Here is a 19,412-nt window from a genome sequence, read left to right as displayed (position 1 = left end):
ATAGACCGACCTATCGGTGTTCGTCTCACCTCATTTAAAGGATGGCACAATTCTGCTGTTTTAAGGTCGTTTTTCATTGCTGGCCCCGGTGTTACTAACTGAATTGCATCAGTGCCTGCTATTCTTTTTGAGATACCTGGAATTTATTTCATTGTATTGCTTTTATGCCTGGTTTCCTCGTACGTTTGGATCCCCTGTGGGCATATTCTAAAAGGCGCTATTCATGACCGATGAAACCCTGGGATTGCGAACCACATATTTAAAGGGGCTTCGTTATTGTTGGGTTTTTAGAATACCCACCCACAGCCTTGCTGCTACTAGGACCGCTTGTCAGGACCGTGTTACAGACATTATCTACTCTGTTTGTCTGTACAATATTTGAAGTGCGCCCTGATGAAGGAAGCCTTTATTGGCACTTGTCCGAAACGCGCGTCGGCTCTTTTCTTGTCCTTGTGTGTAGTGATATGGATGTGAATGTCTGAGTATGAATTTGATTGTATAAAAGGGATGTTTGGATGTATGAGTGGATTTACTTTTCTGCCTGGTTTGAAGTGTTTCTGCGTGTCCTAGTTTTTTAGACTATTTTTGTATGTTTCTGATTATGTACATTTTTTCGAAATGTTATGTACTGTTTAAATGAAATCACTTTATTTATTATCCAAAAAAATCATGTTGATTGCCAAAATGAAAATTAAAAACTTCTTTTGAATAAATTTACTCTCGTTGTGGTGTGGTGGGTACACTGTTTATATTAATTAAACTTTGATCCTTTTTATCTGGGAACACCCCTTTCATGTTGTTTCCTCTTGTTCTCGCCCTGGCGGGTTGTTCCCCTTTTGTAGTTTGTTCTTAGATTCAGGGTCCCTCTTCTGTTTAAAGAAGAGGATCAAGGCTGTGCCGCACATCGCCGCTGCACCGAAGATTGTCGCCGCCTCGAAGATCGTCGCATCGTGCCTGTGCGAGACGCTTCCTCCCGGAGAACCTGCAAACCAGAATCCATACAAGGTATCACATTGGTCCCCATACAGACCGGATTCGATGCAACCCGCCAGCTGCATGCAGCGCGGTTGTCACATCGCCTCCCCAGGGCCTCAGGAGTGATGCATTGCTTGTTTTCTGACGCTGCAGCTGCCGCTTGGAACTGTTGTCACATCTACAGGTACTTTGTGTTAAAAGTGACGCAACTGTGGATTATTTTGCTGCAAACCTTTGAGCTCTTTTTAAAGACTTATATTGGAACAGTGTATGTTGGATTTTGTTGTTTTGGTTTTGTGTAGTTTAGATAAAGATACTTTATTTTTCTAAACTGGTGTGGAGTTCATTGTGGTGTTTTTACTGTGTTACTGTGAGTGTGGGTACAAATACTTTACAAATTGCCTTTGATAAGCGTGTCTGCTCGTGCCAAGCTACCAAGGGGGTGAGCAGTGGTTATCCTAAGAGTGTATCCCCTTACCCTGACTAGAAGTAAGGGTCCCTATTTGGACATTGGTATCTACCATCTACCGCTGCCAACTAGAGACCCCCAGATCTAACATGCCTCAATTTAGAAAAATAGAGTATTATTTTAAAAATAAAACAAGACCTAAACAACAAAAAATCTAATCAGTATAACAGGTGATATGCAATTCTAAAGATTTCAGTGAAAATAGCGCCAAAAAGCACAAAGCGCCAACTAAAGATACCAGGTTGCATTGGACTGGGATAATGTCAAAATTTAAGGCCAACCACGAAGGAGCGTGGGCTGGCTACAGGGACCCAGTTAGTCCAGCTGAGCAAGAGTTCCTTAAATCCTGGTTGTGAAGCGTTACGAGGTCCCAAGTTGAGGATGCATCATGCAACCGAGGAGATGCGTTGGTTCCAAGGCGCTGTTGAGATCAAATGTGAGGTCCTGCATGCTCATTGAGGGCTTGCAATGCGAAGTCTGGCATCGAGGATGGCTTACGCAGTAGAGGCGATGTGTCAGTTCTGAAGGCCTGTGAGGCTGCGCTGCGAGCACCTGCTTTGTCATCAAGGCTGCCGTCAACAAGAAATTTGAAGTGTGATGCGAGTGTCTATGTCAGTGTACCTCCGCACTACGGCATTTATTATATGGGCTGCAAGATTTATGTTGAATCCTTGTGTAGGGGTAACTCTTGCAAAACAGACGATGTCTCCATCTTTCTCTGGATTGTGCTGCGCAGCAGAGGAGTTAATCAGTTCTGCTGGAATCACAGATAGGCTGGCAAAGCAGAATCAGTCCCTCTTCCAAGGGTCCAGGGCTGGGGTGGCACCACTTGGCAAGGTGGGACAATAGGTGGCAAAGTGCAGGTGTTGGGTTTCAGGTTGTTGGAACCTTCTGGCCCTCAGGCTGTCATCAGGAGGCCAGCCAACTTGCCCTTGGAGTCAATCTGGGGTCCTGGGTTAATCAGATGCACGTCCAGTCATTTTCATCCAGGCAAGAGGGCAGCAGATGGCCGTCCGCCCAGCAGCCTAGCAGTCCTTCTTCTGCATATGCACAGGTCCCGAGGTGTACTGAAGAGTGGGTGTCTGAGGTCCAGTATTTTTACCTAGTTGCGCCTTTGAAATGGATAGAAGCTTCTAGAGGCAGGTCTTTGAAGTGTACAGGGGCCCTTCCATTCTGGCCCTGGCTCCATACTAACTACAGGGAATATGTGGTCATTTGTGTGAGGACAGGACACAGCTCATTCAAATGTAAGTGGGCTGGGCCCTGCTCCTCCCTGCTATACTGCCAGTGATGGTCCATCCAGGCACACCTAAGCTCCCTATTCCATGTGATTGTCTAGGAGGACTACACAAAGCCCAACTGTCAACTACATCCAGTCATGTGACCCAGAGAGCACCAAATGGCTAAGGCCAGAAAAAGGCACCCTTCTAAAAGTGGCATTTTCAAAATCATAATTTAAAGTTCGCCTTCACCATATGTTAGGATTTTTATTACAATTGCAAGGACACCAAACATGAACTGGTTACCTGCTCCTATTTGGAAATGACAGCTCATTAAATGTAATAAGGTAACTCTAATGGTATCCCATCTGAGAGGTAGGCCCTACAGTAAGGAAAAACACATAGAAGAGTTTTTCACTACTAGGACATGTAAAACTTAAACCTTATGTCAAATTCTATACACTGCATCCTACCCTCTGGGCTGTTCAGGTCCTACCCTAGGGGTGGCCTGTATGAATTGAAAAGGAAGGTTTGGACCTAGCAAAAGCTTTATTTTGCCAGGTTGAAATGGCAGTTTAAAAACTGCACACACAGGCTGCAATTTCAGACATAAGACATGTTCAAAGTGCTACTTAGATGGGTGGCACAAGCAGTGTTTCAGGCTTCTAGCAGCATTTAAATTATAGGCCCTAGGCAATGGTAGTGTCACTTTACTAGGGACTTACAAGTAAATTAAGGATGCCAATTTCGTAAAGCAAATTAAACTACATCTCCCTGCCTATAGGATTTTAAAAACTGACCTCTCACCTCCCATTGTGTTTGCGGTAGCGAAATTTTTGACTGCGATGTGGCACATCCGCACCCGCTCTTTGAAACAAGAGCAAGCTATGGGATAAATGAACTGTTTTAACGAATTATAATTGTAACGTACAGTCTATGAATTTACTATTCTCTTTTAACGACTTTTTAATGATCTTGGGTGTATATTATCTGCTTGTTTTAATTGAATATCTGTTTGTACATATTTTATGATCTAAAATTTGATCGAAATAAAGATTGAAACTGGAACTGGTAAAGCAAATTCCACCATGTCTAATGCGAGAGCATAAGCACTTTAGCACTCGTTTGTAGTGGTAAAGTGTGCAGATTCCTATTGCCAACAAAATCAGGTTCAGAAAACAGAGTGAAGACAAAATGTATGGGGATGATCCTACAGAAAGGGCCAAGTTCAATATATGCGATTTAGCATAAGTAGCGAACATTGTGCTCAAGCATTCATCACCATTCCACACCACATGATGTCATCAGATACAATATCAATTTGCTTTAATATGCTTCAAATAGATCACTTATAAACACCGAAGTTCACTGTTTTCCACTACAAGTGTCCGTCCTTTGGCAGACAAACCACACCCAACAACTCCTTGGTGATACAGAGGCCACCACATCAATGTAATTTCCTTTTCCCATAACATCATCCCATCCCATATTGTACCTTCCCTTTGTCTCAATTCATTCACTAGCACTGCATCTCATTCAACATTACCCCTTTATATTTACTGCCTCTCTCTTTCTATCCTCTTCCATGTACTGGCCTTTCCATCATGTCTATCTTCATCCTTCTCTTCTGTTCTTCTACCCTCTGAATTCTAGCCCACTCTCAGCCCTTACATTATCCCATGTTTCCTCTCGTCCATCTGCCACACCACTCAGCTCCCGGGGTTCTCCGACTCCATACGCTCCATACTGCTGCCAGACTACACCGCCCCACAACATCACACCAACAGTGTCAGGCACTGTCAGGCAGTAGTCTCAATGCAAATCTCAACTCACAGATCAAAACCACAAACTTTACCGGTCCTTCTATTAACCACCATGCCACAGATCCCATAAGTTAGTTACTAGTTTCCACAACAATGGTGGAAGAGTCAGTATTGATGCAATCTGTGGAAAGCAGTTTACCCAATTGTTCCTTCTCTGTTAACCCTTGCACATTGACACCCCATCTTTCCTTCCATCCCTTTGCCAAACTATTCAGCTCCATAGGCCTTTCCCACTTCACACCTTACCACCTCACAGAATGACAGGCAACTTCCTCAGTGCAAACCCTCAACTAATATTCTAACACTACAAACTTTATCGGTCAATTCACCAATCACCATGTCACAGATAAGAGAATTTCGTTACCACCCGCCCTGGCAAAATATGCCCAGACAAGCCACTCATAAGATAGTAATTATACAATGCCTTGTGTGCAAGCAATGAGAAAGAGTGACAGGACATCTCCAATTAAGATACTAGTCCGAAGTTGAGGGATAAAGGCTATAACTGCACCTTGCACTGTCTACTTCACCACACAAATAAGCTGAGTCCTATGCAAAGTACCATAGGACAATAATTCCTAGCGGTAAGGAAAACACAGCCAAAACAATGAACAAGAAGAAATGTATTTCCTAGATTTATTGAGCACAAATTAGGAATGGGTGTCTGGATTGCTAGAGGCAACATATGATGGGGAATAGAACAAGTTGTTGAGGAGAAAAAAAGTTTAATAGAGTTCAAAGCCCTCAAACATTTGGCAGACCAAAAGATAACAAAGACAACTTGGGCCACAGAGGAAATAGCAAAGAAAATCATGAAGGAGAAAAGCCACCTAAATGCCTAGGGGATCCGATTAAAATTCTATAAAAAACCGACTATCCGTAGCCTCTGCTCCAAAGCTGACAAGAGCAGGAAGGCTGTAGGCCCAGGAACATGAACAACTTAGGGAAACCCGATCGGTGCTCAAAGGGGCACAAAGCACCTCTGTTTTGCTGACAGAGACCAAATCCTGGAGCCCTCGGCCAACAGTGTGAAGCAATAGACCAAATGACTGGACCTAGATAGCAAAAACAATAAACACATGAACCAAGAACACCTGAGAAGGTATGAAACAACCCAAAACAGTCACATCCAAGCTATGACTTTGTTCTTGTAACATAAATTGACTAGGAAAGAAATCCACGGACACACAGCTGTTGTTGTACTTTCAACAATTTGACTTCATTCTACTACAAGAAACCTGGTCAGATGAACCAAACCAACTACAAGGCTACAGATCATACCATCTTCCAGCATGCAGAAGCGCCAAATTCTGGCATTTAAAAGGAGGTCTTACAATCTACTCCTCAATCAACAGCTTAAGCACAATAAAGGAACTGGACATCAAAACGACAACAACTAATGGCATAAAAGCAATAAAATTGATTTAAGGGGAGAAAACACCAACCAACGATTTATACTTTTAAACATCTATCTCCATCCATGCGACAATAAAGCCCAAGTGAAATTCCTGGGTTCTGAGTTGACAAGGATACTCACAGAAGAGTCAACCCTGAATCTCATTGTATCAGGCATTTTTATAATGCACTTTTCGGGGCCTGCGGATAGGGATCATTTATTGGAAAAACAACTTCTGGCATTGGGCATCCCACACCAAGAAAAATGCAAATGGGGCAAATAAACCAGTCTAGCAAAAGAACTGCTAAAAGATCTAGAACACCTGTGCCTGGTAGCACTAAACAGACGTTTCCCAGGGGACTGCCCACCAGCAGCAACTGTTCACAATGCATCATCAAACACAGGAATAGATTACACTTTTGCATCATTACCATTGTTCAATAAAATCGCAAACGTTTGGATAGGAACATCAAATTATAGCGATCATCTACCACAAGCGCTCACATTGAACATAAATGGTATAACATTAACCCAGTCAGTGGGGGACACGAGTACAATGTACACAATCAATTGCAGAAGAATTAAATGCAAAACTCTCAATCTGGAAAACTTCCTGGTCGAAGAAAAAACCTCTGGGATGAAAACAAATTGATGAACACAAGTATTTTAACATGCAGGGAAAACTTCACCAATAGTATCGAGGTAGCTAACACAAAAAACTGAAGAGTCCTCGCAACAACAGAAGCAAACTCCCAACAGAGGACACTCCTTGCAACATATAGCCTGCAAAGCAGCCAACTTTCAACAAAACAAAAGGCTGGACTAAGGCACATCAAGAAAGAACTAAACAGAGCTGTGCAGAGGCTCCGTCAAATGGGCCCAGATGATGGCACCCAAAAGCAACTAAGGAAACAAAAAATAAGCACAAAGAAACTCATCTGGCAATCAAAAAGGGAAACAGAAGATAGATAAGCTGTGGGCCAAACCTTTATACAACGCAAAAGCAAAAACAGCACTAGGTTTTGGTGAAGAGTGAACAGCCTACAGAACCCAAGGGCTCCTGGAATTAATTCACACCTGACTGAAGAAGCCTGGGCTAACTATCTCTGGCATCATTTTAACATTGAACAAGATGACACGCACAACGCACAAGGAACTGGGAGTTCCTTGCCTGTCCCAGACAAACCAGCAGAGGAGGTTAACTATGCCTTCTTGAACAAACAGATTGTGAACAAGATTCCGAAAAGCAGGGCAGAGGGTGCGCCATGCCCTAATGGCATCCCACCAATTTTATACAAGCAAGACCCGGATTACGAAGCGACAGCATTATTACCACTCTTCAAACAGATTATGGAAGTGTAAAGAATACCAGACTCCTTGAAGGGGTCGATCATTTCGCCAATTCACAAGAAAGGAAGCAATAATGAAGCGAAAAACTATAGGCTTGTCGCTTTAATAGATAATAACGCCATATATTATTCAGGCCTTTTACTGGAAGTACTTACAGACTGGGCATCTGAAATTGCAATAATCCCTATCAATCAAACGGGATTTCGGAAACTTACTGGAACAACACCAAACATAGAGGCCTGTTTGTATTGGAGGGGGCCACATCAAAGAGGGCTATATGTGAAGAGCAGGTTGAGTGTCTCAGACTGTCATTTCTTTAGCACAAACTGCTGGTCTAGTTTTGTCTGTCATATCAGACTGTTGCTGTCAGAGGTAAGAGAAGGTCTCACTGGATATTCCCGTTGGCAGTTGTCGCGGGCCTCAGAGTTTTGATATGAACAGGCCCAGTCACCCTCTCATGGAACCCAAATCTTCGGGATTTTCACACTTTTCTTCTTGGAGGAGCTTCCATTGATGCCAACCAAGTGTCCAGGACCTGATAGGTTCTCTTGGGGATTGGTGCCCACTCCTTTAGAGGCCAGCAGGTGGTCTCAGGCAGGTACATTTGCAGTTGGCCAGGTAGGCCAGGTAGGCTGGTCCAGTGAGGCCTCTGAATCTTGTGTCCCTGTAGCTCACACAGGAAGTCAGCCATTTGATCTTTAGGGTCACTCTGGGTAGCCTGGGGTCAAGGCAAGCAGGTCCCCAACTTTTTTTTCCAAACATCAAGGCAGGCCTCCAAGCAGCAGGACTGTACTCAGGTAGGAGAGCACCTTCCATAGGTCCTGGAGTGTTTCGATGTGTGGCTCTGTCATTGTGTGGGGGAATCCCTGGTGTACCGCCAGAACCCTGGTTCTGGAAAGGTCTTCCCCTTTCCCTAGTCAACCTAAATGGGGTGACAAAAGGTAGCGCAGGCATGGTGTCAGGTTCCTTTGTGTGTACTGTAGGCAAGGGTCTTTGAAATGTATGTGAGGTTGGAGACAGCCCCTTCTCAGTCATCTTGTCAGCAAAGCCCATCCTATGCTTACCTAAGCCCTTTTAGTGTCACTGTTTGGAAGTACTACACAAATCCCAACAGCAGAGACATTCACAGTCATGTGCCCTGGAACTCTGAGTGTAAACAGCATATCTCTATCTGCTCCCAATATAAAGTTAGCACTCATTAAATGTAATAAGGTAGACCCTTATTAGTCAATGCAAGATATAAGCCTTAAAACAGTGAAAAACAACCGTAGCAGGACATGTACAACTTGAGTACACACATCTTACCTTTTAATACAATTCAACGTGACCCTATGGGCCTACCTTAAGTAATAAAAAGGAAGGCTTAAGACTGGCAAAACATTTCATTTGCCAGGTCAAAATGGTGGATTAAAACTGCATCACTGTCTGCAGTGGAAGGCCTGAGAAATGTTTTAAAGGGACATTTTACTGGGCAGCACAATGAGTGCTGTAGGCCCACTAGTAGTATTTGTTTTACATGCCCTTGGTACAGGTAGTAACAGATGTGCCAATTATGTGTAGGTAAATTTTACCACGTTTGAAGGAGAAAGCACAAGTAGGTTAGCATTGGTTAGCAATGGTTAAGTACAGAGAGTCGTAAAGCCATCAAAAACGAATTCAGCAAACAGAAGGATTGAAGGCAAAACATTTGGAGGAACACCACTTCCAGGATGTTAAGTCTAATATAGATGTTGCCTAAATCTGAATTAACTGTGACAAAACATAGTTCTGTTATAACATCTGCACCACCTGCACAAAGAACAGATAAAGAGCTTTTCTTCACTACCTTTTTTTTGCTACCTTGCTGTCTGATCCTGTATAAAATAAATTTAGTAACTCATCACCTTTGAAGACAACGAGTCAGACTATTGACGTGTATGACAAAGGGCTGCAGGTCTTTTCAAATTGCATGTGATGTGGTTTGTAAAGCCCCTTGGCCTTGCAAGAGAGCCATTTGTTCTGGTATAACTTAAAGCACTTGCAGAATGTACACAGTATCTTCCAGCAGAATTGGAAATAATGTGATTCCAGTCAATACTCAGTGCCCGAGGATGTTCATTTTTATTCATTCAGGTTGGAGTTTCATTGAATCACTGTCTCAGGTACCATTTTCCTTCGATTATGTTTTTTTTGCCAGTCGACATTTATCAGTGCTGTACTGCTCCATCTATCTAGAAACTGTGAGAAGCTTTGTAAATTGCATTTTGTAAATTTAGGGATGGTCAAGTGGGCTGCACCTACAGTCTCTCACACAAGAACAGAAAAGAAATCCAGCAAGAACAGAAACCATTCAATGTTACTGGAAATCTGAAGATTGGAGTCAGAGTCCCTGCCTAAATTGTGATAATATTTTATTTAGAGAGTAGCAATCTATACAGTTTCGCTACAAAATATATTGAATACTGTATTATTCAGTTTTGCATAAAATAAATAGGGTTGCCATGTAAATAATTAAAATAGTGATAAAAGTAATTATGTTAATGAACTAATAAATAGTCTGTGAATTGGTGAATATCTGATTAAATGTACTCCTAATAATACATTTGAGGGGCTTTAAATGAAAAATGTAAAATGTAAGTGTGGGGTGTACACTGTATGAGTCACAGCCTTTTCTATTATTAGTTGGAGTAATGATCGGTTTGTAAAAATTCCTTTGTACCATGTGTTTTTTGGGTTGTCTGTAAAAAAAATATTTTACACAAAACTGCAGAAATGTTTACATTTCAGTGATTGTTGCGTGTGTTTTACATGTTACATGGGCAAAAAGCCTGTAAATTGTATTTGCAGATGTAGGAAAGTCATCCTTTTTGCCCTAATCACTCCATTGTTTTTATTGATACTGGTGGTTACTAATTCTGAAAGTGCCCTGGGCTCTGCTACCAGGCCCTTCACCATTGTTCTGTCCTTAAAGATATGTGTGTAACTGCTGCAATCCTAATTGCCAAGACAACCTACCTGTAAATCCCTAGTACATGGTAGGGGTATGTACGTTTAGAGGCCCCAGTGGACCTAAAGCACTTAAGTGTGCACTGCTGTAGTGTCTGGTGTCATTTTAAAGCCAGGCCTGCCTTGCAGGGTATTTTTGAAAATAAAACTGTTTCTAAATTCGACTTTGGAAATAAAAGTACTTCCAAAGTCCAAAACTATAGTTTTTATTACATATAAGGCACCCCTAAGGCCTGGCCTAGGTGCTCCAAGGGTAGGGTGCCTTGTTATAAAAAGCAGGGACATTATAAAATATGTTTTATATGCCCTGGTGGTGGAACAGCCAAAGTCATTTCCTCATTGTATAGCTCCAAGCTCAATAGTCTAACATAGAAAGGCTTTAGTAAAGTTTATTAAAGTCTCATGTTTGATTGCAAGTAGCTGGCAACATAATTCAAAGTATCAAAGTAATAGTTACAATAAATCCAACAACTTGCATGGTCAGATGTATTATAACTATTGCAGAAAAGTTGTTTTAGAGCCTGCTCTCCTGGAATTAACTAAAACAGCCCTGTAGCAGCTTATTCTGATTGGCCAGACTCTGATAGCCTGAGCCAAGCTGCTACCTGGTGTAGGTGTGAAAGACCTGGACTGAAACAATACAGCCATTTGGTGGGAGGAAATTTGCTTCCTGAAGAAGCAAGGCACTGGAAGGGGGCTGGGAGATTAAGTGAGCTTCATTGGTAGACGAACAGATGTCACAGAACCCAGGCCACCCCCACTTCCTTGATCCCCAGCCAGATAGGAGTCCCCCTAAGTAGATTAGGAGAGGGTCTGGAAGGGGAGTGTAGGGAAGTATTAGTCACAACTGTGGGTTGGGCTAGCCAGATAAACACTCCAATGAGGGATTTTCTTCATTTTGATTTTTGGCGAACTGTGCATTGTGGGTTATAAATGAGCCACACTTCCCAAAATGTGGTTAGCAGAAGGAGGCAACTTGAACCACATTAATTGGGATGCACTTCCTCCTCTTGCCAGCCCAAAATGGAGAACAAATATGAAATCTGCTGGAGCCCCTCAGATCCCTGTCTGAAACATCTGGAGAAGAAGGACTGCCATACTGGACCAATGTACCGCACCACAAAGGACTGCACCTGCTGCACTCTCAAGGCTCCACACATGAAGGACTGTGCCTGTCTTTAAAGATAAGGAGTGGACTCCCTAAGCAGAAACAGTTAAAATAGTGCTAGAAGAAGCTGCCTGCAACATCCACTGAAAGGACTACTCCAGCTGACCAGCATCACCTAGTGTTAGAAATGGGGGTCTCTAGTTGGCAGAGGTATGTACCTTTGTCCAAGTAGGGACCCTTGCTTCTCGTCAGGGTAAACAGGATACACACTTTGGATAACACCCGATAACACGAGCAGACAGGCTTATCCCAAAGGCAATGTGTAAAGTATTTGTACTCAAAACAAACAATAACACAATGAAAAACACCACAAAAGAAACACCAAACCAGTTTGGAAAAATTAAGTATCTTTACCTAAACCAAACAAGACCGAAATGACAAAAAGCCCAACATACATATCTCAAAATATCACTTAAAAACAGTTACTTGCAGAAATAGCACTTGTAGAAACATATAGCTCCACCTAGGGCTATTACAACGTCGTGACAGGCATAAATCCAAAGTATGGTTACACGACCCCCAAACAACAGTACCTTGAAACTAAGTCTTTGGACGATGCACATCGTTGTGGAGGTGAGGCGTCGGTGCTGTGTCCGAGTCCGGTTCCCTGGCTGCCACGGTATAGGCGAGGAATGGTGTTAGCAAGGAGGCGACGTATTGAGGCCTGAACAGGGGAATTTAGCTGCGTCAGTGGTGAGATGTCGGTATCTGTGAGGCGATGGGATGAGAAGGCGAAGAGTTTGTGAAGTCACCCTCATCAGGTATTGTCCCGCGTTAATAGGACGCAGGCGCTGTGACAGTGTTGGTACGAGGGCTGGTGTCGGGAAGGCATTGAAGGGCATCAGAGCTGCATGCAGGTGGGGCAGTGCATCATGCACTTCAAGAGCGGTGACCCTGGCCTTGGTGTAGGCTGCGGCATCAATGGCAGTGGAGCTGATGGCGTTGGAGTTGTCTTTCTTGCTTTCTTCAAGTTTTAGCTGGAACAACCTTCAGAGGCCCAGAACTGGAATTGCCAACTCCTGGCAGGTCATAACTCCCAGTAGTGTAGTTTAGGAGAACTGGTGGTGAAACCTTTGTATCCCTGAGACTTCAGAACATGAGGCCAGCACACACAAGCCCTTGGAGATTCTGCTTCAAGCAGGTTCGCAGAAAAATTCCAGTCAGTCTTTGTCCTCTTCCTTAGCAAAAGCAGCAACTGCAGGCCAACACAGCAAAGCACAGAGCAAAGGGGCAGCTCTTCAGCACTTCTATTTGACGAAAAGTTCCTCTTGAATCCAGAAGTTATCTAATTATCTGGGGTTTAAGGTCCACTATTTATACCCCATTTGTCTTTGTTCTCTATGTGACAAGGGTCTCTGAGACCAGTCCAAACCAGTTTTGTCCTCTCTGGCCCATCTTCACTACAGAAATAGGACATAGCATTGGGCAGAAAAGACAATGCCTATTAAGGTGTAGAGAAACTCCTCCCACCACTCTAAATTCAGCCAAGATCTATTCAGCAATGCACTGAGTCACACAGGAAAGGCAGGACACACCTCAGCCCGCTCCCCCCGGTGGCTGTCTATAGTGAATGCACATCCCATGCCCCTGTCACTCCAGAACCAGAGTCAATAAACACAAAGCAGAGGCACACAGAATGGCTCAAATAAGAACATGCCTACTTTCCAAAAGTGACATTTTCAAACATACAATTTAAAAACCATCTCCCTAAAAAGATGTGTGATTATATTCTGAGTTTAGAGAGCCTAAACTCCACTTCTCTATCTTGTCACAATGGAAGTTATACTTGTATGACATTACAAAGTAACTCCCATGTTAGCCTATGGTGCAGATAGCCTTTCAATAGTGAATAATGAAATGCACAGTATTTCACTATCAGGACATGTCACACACACCAATCATGTCCTATCTTTCACATACACTGCTCCCTGCACCCTGCTCATGGGGGTAACTTGGGCCTACCTGAGGGGTGCCTTACATGTAAGAAAAGGGAGGGTTAGGGCCTGGCAAGTGGGTGCACTGGCCAGATCGACATGGCAGTTGAGACCTGGGTGCGCAGACACACCAGTGGAAGGTCTTAGGTACATTTGAAAGGCTACTTGTGTGGGTGGCACAATCAGTGCTGCAGGCCCATTAGCAGCATTTGATTTACAAGCCCTGGGCACACTCAGTGTACTTTACTAGGGTCTTACCAGTAAATCAAATATGCCAATCATGGATAACCAATCATGATAACAATTTACACAGGCAACACTTGCACTTTGATGCTGCTCAACCGTGGCAAAGTACCCAAAGCATCTAAGCCTGCAAAAACGAAATCCAGCACAGCATCATAAATACAGGCGCTTGAGGTAAAGAGTCTGGGGAATCCACACATAGGATGCCCAGTGTAAGACCTGGATTTTACGGTACTGACTAGGTACATTGTGGGAGATTGAGTCCCAGACCCCAAGAGGCCAAACAGAGCTTCTGAACCCTTGGCTGGTGCTGTTGGACACTTTCTCATCCACTGAAAAACGTTTCAGAAGAAGGTCTGAAAGTTTGGGAACTTTTAGTCAAAGTCTGATAAAAAGATCCAGGAGAAGATCAGCTTGATGTCAAGAGTCAAGCCGTCCCTGGCAAGTTGAGAATTGACCTAACCCCATGGTTCCCAAACTGTGCGCCGCGGCACCCCGGTGCGCCGTAACAAGGAACCAGGGGCACCACGACCACAATGGGGAAAAGTGAAGCAGCCTCCGCCAAAATACATCCCACCTGCAAAAACCGGGGACATGGTTTGTCCCAAGGACGCACTGCCGCCATTGCCCGCCATACATGCGTACATATATGCGTCGTACGTGCATTTTACAGGCATCGGAGGTAGTCTCCATTACGGGCCATACGATTGCCATAAGCAGCTCAAGCCGAGGGGAAGTTACTTGTGCCGTCTTCTGTGCCCGCCGTCCTCTCCAGCCGGTATACAACGGTAACCATGCATTTTTTACAACGCGGTACCGTTACCACGCTACTTTTACCACGCAAGTCGTTACCACAACTTGCGCTGGGGGGTGCTCCAGGATAGTAAATAGTTTAATTTACTATCCAACTCCTTTCCCTAGAGTCCACGGGGACTGGAGTTGGAATAGTAAATAAAAAAATTTACTATCCAGCCCCCCTCCACGCAAGTCGTTGTAACGACTTGCGTGGTAAAAGTAGCGTTGTAACGGTACGCGTTGTAAAAGTACGCGTGGTACCGTCATATATCCTCTCCAGCCTACAGTCTTCTGCCGTAGGACCCTCTTCCCATGTAAGGTAAGTTAAAAGGGCAGTTGGTGTTGATTTGTAACGTTTTTACAACACACCCATACCCTTTGCTTGTGCGACCCCAAGTATGTACTTTAGAGATGGATGGCATCTTTCACACTGCTCTGGTGTCAGTTAGTATTTGTTTGTGTTTTACATTTAATGGGAACAGGCGTGTTCTAGGACGGTGCTTACGTTTTCTGGGTTCAGTGTTGCCATTTGTCTGTGCATCTTTGCTGCGGAGAATGTGACGTGGTCTCTTTATTCATTTTGCCTGTTTCATGATGATTCATGGTGTTTTAGCTGGCAGTGCGCTTACCCGGAGGTCTTGAGCCTTCAAGATTTTTTAAATGAAGTTCTCCGGTATTTATTTTCTTATGTTTCGCTCTTGACTTTGGAGCTGTATGCCAATAGTGTGCTTTTAGCATCGGGCTTTGCCTGGATACTTTAAATACTAACCACAAGCAGGGCGGCAGTTTGGAAGGGCAAAAACTGAACAGAAGCATTTGTGTTGGGCCTGGTCCAGCCGAGTCTCCAGGCAATCTCTAAACCTCTGCACTTCCTACTTCAAAGTTGGCATAAGCTTGCTATTAATGGCCTCCAGGTCGCTGATGCTTTGGGGCTTTTCATTCTTTGCAGTACTTTACAGAATTTCAAGCCCCGATTTTTTATTGACTCATCTCTTTCGAGCTTCCAGACGGAAGGATGGACAGATAGGTAGATAGATAGATAGGTAGGTAAGTAGGTAGATAGATAGATAAATAGATAGATCTACCTTTTTTGCAGAATTAATATGTCTGGTCGAAGTCACTGTTATGTGTTGCAAATGCTTCCATACCATCCTTTAAAACTCTGGGCATTGGATATCGATTAAGGAAGCAGCATATTTTGCCTCACCTGGAAATGAATGTCTGATAACAAGAGACTCTGTAGCATATTTTCACACCTTGCCATATGATTGTCTTGCTGATTGTATGTTTTCTGTTTTTAATCTCTGTATAAGATTATTTGGATACTGTTTTCCCAAAATGCCATAAGCAGAGTGTTTATTAGGAAAAATACATATATCTATAAATCAGAGAGGAGAGACAAGGGAATCCCCAGCACCACAACTTTGCACAAGCTGTGCAAGCAGAGACAAGCACCACATTCCTAGCAGTTCTTACCCCGGGCTTCAATGGAGATCATCTGATGAAACAGAAACAAAGACAAATTCTGAGGCTAGAAAGTGCAAGAGTGACTTGCAAAAATGTAATCTAGGATGTATGACATTACAACGCATGCTTTTACATCGCATGCCTTTACAACGCGGTTTTTACATCGCCAACCATTACATTACATTACCATTACATTACATTACATTGCACCCCAACTCCGGGACATCATCAACTGCTCCTTCAACACCGCTACCTTCCCAGAAAGCTGGAAACATGCCGAGCTCAGCGCCCTCCTGAAGAAACCTACAGCAGACCCCACCGAACTTAAGAACTACCGCCCCATCTCGCTCCTCCCGTTCTCCGCCAAAGTCATAGACAAGACCGTCAACAGTCAGCTCGCCGCCTTCCTTGAGTCTAACAACTCCCTCGACCCCTCACAATCTGGCTTCCGAGCCAACCACAGCACCGAAACCGCCCTCATCGCAGCCACAGACGACATCCGGACACTGCTCGACAACGGGGAAACTGCGGCCCTCATCCTCCTGGACCTTTCCGCAGCGTTCGACACGGTCTGCCACCGCACACTTGTACAACGCCTCAGGAACGTCGGGATACAAGATAAGGCATTGGATTGGATCATCTCTTTCCTCGCCGGGAGAACCCAGAGAGTCCGCCTCCCCCCTTTCAGATCAGAGGCCACTGAAGTCATATGCGGCGTTCCACAAGGATCATCGCTCAGCCCCACCCTCTTCAACATCTACATGAGTCCCCTCGCATCCACTGCACGCCAATACAACCTCAACATCATCTCCTACGCAGACGACACCCAGATGATCCTCTCCCTTACCAAAGACCCAAACACCGCCAAAACCAACCTACACGAAGGGATGAAAGACGTAGCCGAATGGATGAAGAACAGCCGCCTAAAACTGAACTCCGACAAGACGGAAGTACTCATCCTAGGATCATCCCCCTCTGCCTGGGATGACTCATGGTGGCCCCCGTCACTAGGCAGCGCACCCAAACCAAAGGACCATGCTCGCAACTTGGGATTCATCCTAGACTCCTCCCTCTCGATGACCAGACAAGTCAACGCCGTCTCATCATCATGTTTTAACATCCTACGCATGCTCCGAAAGATCTTTCGATGGATCCCCACCGAAACAAGGAAGACGGTCACCCAAGCACTTGTCACCAGCCGACTGGACTACGGAAACACCCTCTATGCCGGAACCACAGCCAAATTGCAGAAAAGACTTCAACGCATTCAAAACGCCTCCGCTCGACTCATCCTAGACATACCTCGCCACAACCACATATCCGGTAACCTGAGAGACCTGCACTGGCTTCCCGTCAACAAGAGAATCACATTCCGTCTCCTCACCCACGCACACAATACCCTCCACGACCTAGGACCTAGATACCTCGACACTCGCCTAACCTTTTACACAACCACCTGCCAACTACGTTCGTCCAACCAAGCCCTCGCCGCAATTCCACGCATCCGAAAAGTCAGCATGGGAGGAAGATCCTTATCCTACTTGGCGGCCAAGACCTGGAACTCCCTCCCCACCCACCTCCGTCTCACACAGAACCACCTCTTCTTCAGAAAGCAACTCAAAACCTGGCTGTTTGATCAGTAGCGAACCCCTCTTCCTTAAGCGCCTTGAGACCCTCTGGGTGAGTAGCGCACTATACAAATTTCTAACTTAACTTGACTTGACTTGACTTAATGCATAGTGCTTTTGGGTGTTGGATAGTGAATTATTTAATGTACTATTCCAACTCCAGTCCCCGTGGACACTAGGGAAGGTTTAGGATAGTAAATTAAATCTATTCCCTATCCTAGAGCGCCCCCCAGCGCAATGCGTTGTAATGGTTTGCGTTGTAAAAGTTGCGTCGTAAAGGCACTGTGTGGTAAAAGTTGCGTTGTAAAGGTTGTTCACCTGTAATCTAACATCACTGAGCGAGCTGATCAGACCTTTTTAGCCTCATGTGCCAGACCCAGAAGCAAGGCATTACACATCATAGGCAGGCACAGGCTGAATGCATGGCTATTGAGAGCAGAAGGGTGGTTAATTCCCTGTATTCATATGGAGGGCAGTACAGTCAGCTCCAAGATTAAATTAGAATCAAGCTGGGTGCTATATAAAAGTTTAAAGCCACACACTCGAATGAGAGAGGTATAGCAAAACAAGTTCTACATTTGTGGGTACTAAAAGCAGAGGTTCGTCCTACTAACAGCCATGCCGATCTTCTGCCCAACCTTCGCTTTACACCCGTATCACCAGCATTATTTTTACTGTAAAAACGGAGCACAATAGAAATCAGACATAAAATATAAGCCAAGCCAAGGCCTTCTTCTCTCTGAGAGAAGGCCTTGGCTTGGCTTATATTTTATGTCTGATTTCTAACGAGCTCCATTTTTAAAGTAAAGATAATGCTGGTGAAATGCTGATCACAGTTTGGAAACCACAGCCTTAAAGGTGACAAAAGGGGCAAAAGCGTGAAAGTGGCAAGAGGAGAATGCAAAAGCACAAAAAGGCAAAACTGAAAAGAGGTGAAAGAAAGGCAAATCGCTAGAGACAGAGGTGAAAAAGAACTCTAAAACAGAGAAGCAGATGTGGGTCTCAGATTTAGTTTTTATTAAACAACTGTTCTTTTATTTTGTTACAAATATGATTATAATACCTTCATTGCATCCCAATTAATTTAAGGAAGACAAACAGGAAGTACTCCCAAGGTCGGGCTTACATCCTCCCCCACCCACCCACCGGTAAAAAAATGGTGGGAGGCCCCGGCCGATTGCCAATTAGGTCAAGGGAGCCACGGGTCAAAAAAGTTTGGGAACCACTGGCCTAACCACTCTGGTTTGTCCGGCTGAAAGCTCTGACGCTCCCCATCAATGTTGAGGACAATGATCTCCAGAGAACTACCATAGCATCAAACAGGAGCAGGATGCTGTTGAAAAACCAAACATCGGATCCGAAAGACACGAGAACCTGCCAATGATAAATACTTAATTTTCCCTCATGGTCGTCTCTCGAAATACCCTTTCACCTGGTCCCAACGCCTCAACGCTCCTACCCTCAGCGGCTGGAGGGATGGCCACTCTGCTAAGGACCTGAATGTGCTGGCCTGCCTACTTCTGCCTGTGTGTCTCAGTGTTCTCCAAGGACATGTTGTCTAGCCTCCTGTTCATTAGAGGTACGGGCAGGTCACAGAGGAATTGTGGGTCACTTTGGCAGCACAGTGCACCTATCTACACCATCGGTTTCCAGCCCCTGGTCCTTACCAAGAGGAGCAGGAGCGCAGCAGCAACACCACAATTCCTCTGAAGAGTCCAGGGGTTGATCTTGACGGGTATAGTTATTTGGGCTACCTTGGAGCCTCTAATAATTGTGCAAGTGATGTGCTCACAGTTATTCAAGAGGGGCTCATCATTTCACCAGGGCTCACAGAAGTACCGTATACAATCTACGAGAAGCACAGATGCTCCATGGCCAAGTTCTTCTCTGCAAGTTATGTGATATGACTGCTATAACTATATCTGTGTTCGGCATATTATGGCAATTCATGTGGATGTT

Source organism: Lissotriton helveticus, chromosome 4_1, assembly GCF_964261635.1.
Source record: "Lissotriton helveticus chromosome 4_1, aLisHel1.1, whole genome shotgun sequence".
NCBI lineage: Eukaryota > Metazoa > Chordata > Amphibia > Caudata > Salamandridae > Lissotriton > Lissotriton helveticus.
The sequence above is the reverse complement of the archived record's forward strand: the minus strand, read 5'-3'. Positions refer to the sequence as shown.